Source organism: Nannospalax galili, unplaced genomic scaffold (assembly GCF_000622305.1).
Source record: "Nannospalax galili isolate Female #2095 unplaced genomic scaffold, S.galili_v1.0 scaffold2994, whole genome shotgun sequence".
NCBI lineage: Eukaryota > Metazoa > Chordata > Mammalia > Rodentia > Spalacidae > Nannospalax > Nannospalax galili.
Window position 1 is genome coordinate 2827 of NW_008334049.1, and position 3551 is coordinate 6377.

The 3551-nt window shown below is 36.0% G+C and overlaps 1 pseudogene; it reads right to left on the reverse strand.

The window, feature by feature from the left end:
- Nucleotides 1–272, reverse strand: part of LOC103730729 — a 2431-nt pseudogene extending 2159 nt beyond the window's left edge.
- Nucleotides 273–3551: the final 3279 nt, after the last annotated feature.

Genomic DNA, 3551 nt, shown 5'->3' on the forward strand with positions numbered 1-3551 from the left:
ATTAAATATATTAATATCAGCATCAATGTCATTATCTTCCTTTGCAATTAATTTTAATTCAATTCAGAGTTAAGAAATAGAATAGATAAGTTACATTAAGGTATGTATGTTTATTAATTAGCTTAAGTTTAGATAATGATCTTAGAATTTAATATGTTTCTGTTTCAGTGATTTTGATTACCAATTTTGAAATATCCTAGGTAAAAAGTCTAGCAACACAATTGCAACTTACAGTTGTACATTTTATATATTTCCAAGTGTGTGTATATCATACCATAAACATGATGTGATCACTTATAAAACTGGCCTCTCTTTACCACAGCTTTTCTGTCATGCATACATCCTCTGATCACATTTTTTAGCACATGTACATATGTATTATGGTGTAATCCTTATTCTATCACTAAAACCAAAACTCTTTGTGATTTATTTGCATATAACAGCAATATCTCAGAAATAAAATATCAACTTTGTTAAAGAATTGTCCAAATCTCAAATATCCTGCAACAATAATCCAGATAAGTCATATGGTTGGTAATTAGGAAACACTGCATGCTTCTATCCCTGAGTTCCTTGTTCCTTAAATCATATTCATAATCCCATAGACAACCAGCTTTCAGATAATTTAAATTGAAGAAAGAGCATTAAAGCATGAGCCTATAGGCATATGTATTTGTGTGTGTGTGTGTGTGTGTGTGTGTGAAGGCATATAAGTTACAGGTACCACCAGGTTGAAGGTCAGAGGACCACTTTAAGAGTTAGTTCTCTCCTACTAAGTTACTGAGGCAGAGTCTCTCCTGTTATTTCTATGAGTGAACTACACACTCCAGGATAGATGGCCTGTGAGCTTCCAGCCAGTTCTCCTGCCTCTGTCATCCTTCTCACCGTAGGATTGCTGGGATGACAAATGTACACTACCACATCAAGCCTTTTTGCATGTTCTGCAGATTCAGTTAGGTGTTTGTACTGCACACAGAGAACTTCACCCTCTCAACTATCTCTTGGCCCCAAGAATCCACTATTAAGAATATTAAATAAGCTGCCCATTTTGGAGACACCTTTAATCCCAGCTCTCAGGCCCAGAGGTAGGGAGATATCTGTGAGTTAGAAACCAGCCTGGGTTACACAGTGACACAGTGAGTTCCAGGCCAGCTGGGGCATTTGGAACACATGATCTCAAAAAGACACCCGCAAAAAATGAAAGAAAAAAAAAGACAATATGAATATTAGTAATACTGTGCATCATATCCAACTTTACATTATGGAAACTAGTCACAGGATCCACACATAAAACAGGTCCATTTTGATTCATCATGAATTGTCTGTCACTTAATTAACATGAATGTTGGTTCCAGATTAAATGTAATAGAGCTAATAAATGTTGCTTTAATATCCTAAAGAAAGAAACAATCATGTTGGAAGACCATCTTCCATCTCTAGCAGTCTTTACCATCGATGAGACTAACAATGTGTCAACATTTTGTCTAACACAAAGGTTGTTTCTCTGGTTGCCTCTTATCAAGCCAGTCTATAAGGTTTTGTCACTGAATTTCATCTTGTCAAGATTTATCATCTCCCTGCTATTTGGGATAGATGAGAGACCTACAGTAATTTGCAAACCAAATGGTTTTCAAACCGGTAATTCCCTACCGAAAATATTTTCTCAGGATTAAAAATATTAATATAATTGCTTTCTGATAGTCTCTGTGATTAGCTACCTACTGCATAGATCTTAAATATGGTACTGCAATAATCCCTGGATTCCAGTTTACCACTGGCCAACTCTCTGATAAATTCAACATTGATTGTTAATTATTCCTCAGCTAGGAATGAGGCCATATGCACGCCTCCACTGCATGAACATAACCTCAACTATTGTTTGCTCTGATTTCCTACCCTGAAAACAACATTTCACACTACATCTCCCCAACCACCAGCATTTACATTCTTTCCAGGTCTTCTTCCACATTTTTTCTTGAGTAGTGGTAGAAGGGGTTTATACAAATATGCCCTTAAGGATTGAATGCTCACAGTAAATTATTCCCCGTACTTTGACCAGTTATGAGACTCTGCATTAATCCCTGCCTATTGTAAAAGGAAAATTCTCTGATCAATACTGACAGCAGCCCAGATCTATGAGTACAGACATAAATTATTGAATACAAATGACAATGAATGTTACCCTGGACGTGAGGAATGGAGAACTCTTGTACATTCGTCATGGGAATGTAATGGAAACTGATGCTGATACTTCAGTAATAAATCTGGAGAGTTCGCAAAACTAAAAGCAGAATTCCCCGTATGACTCAGCTCTTCTCCTGACCATATAATGGAAGGACACTCCATCCTATTACAGGGATATTTGCGCATGCTCTTCTACAATGAAAGCAACCTAGTTGTCCAACCAGTGTTGAATGAATAATGAAAATGTGGAACATACACACAATGTAATATTACTCAACTCTAAATAAAAAGTAAATAATATGAAATTTCCCATACTTCAATAGAACTGGAAAAATTATACCGAGTGGGAAAAATCTGACCAAGGAAGATCAGTTGTATATGTTTTCTATCAAAATTGGATAATAGATTTGAAATTTTTGTTTTTACATTTTAACTTGGATTAGAGGGGAAAGGCAGAAGATTAGAATGGGACAATCAGAGGGAGGTGTTAGTGGAGAGGGGATAGTAGACTGTACTTAACAGGAGAGTGGAAGCAAAATGAGGGCTAATCTTCAGCAGGAAGTGAGGAAGGAGGATCCTGGAAACTGAGGGCAGAAAGGGAATGTTAATCAATAAAAGGCATGTGAAAGACCATAACGTAAACTATCATCTTGTCCCCATGAAAGCATTTATAGTGAGGCAGTAGAATGCATGTGATAAGAAAAGAGGCAAAGATTTGTAGTACCTTGTAAATCTGCCAAGCATTGACAGGGTATATGTTTTCACTGGTTACTTTGATGTTGGGTACATTGAGATGCTTTGTTGCAGCATATATTCTTATGTCCCCAACAACTAAAAATGTTGAATGCTATGCTTTGAATATAACAAAGAAGGCATGAAATATTTTTTTTCAGGGATGGAAGAGCTCTTTTTGCTGATGTTGGAAATGTTAAGGGATTGGGCATAGTTTGTGATAATCCCTCTTCCCTTTCCTAATTTGTAGGCAAAGTTAATCTCACATGTTGATATCAATAACACTGGGTACTTATTGTGTCTTCCTACCGTGTAATCAATTTTTAAGTTTTAGCTAGACTGTAAGACAAGGTAAAAATTTTTACTAGACCTTGTGCTTCTTCTGTCAACCAAGTTTACAAGCTAAGATAAACAAAAAACTTTAATTTTAATCGATGTTCCCTATTTATCCCTCATGACCCTGGAATAGAATAATGTGTTTGTGTGTGTGTCTGTGTGTATCTGTGTGTTTTGAAAATATCATTGCTGTAAACACCAATGTTGGGATCAATGAATCATACACAGCTTTTGTTGTATACAACATGTGGACTTAGATTGACAGCATCAGTTTCTGAAATTTTATGCTATTTTTATGC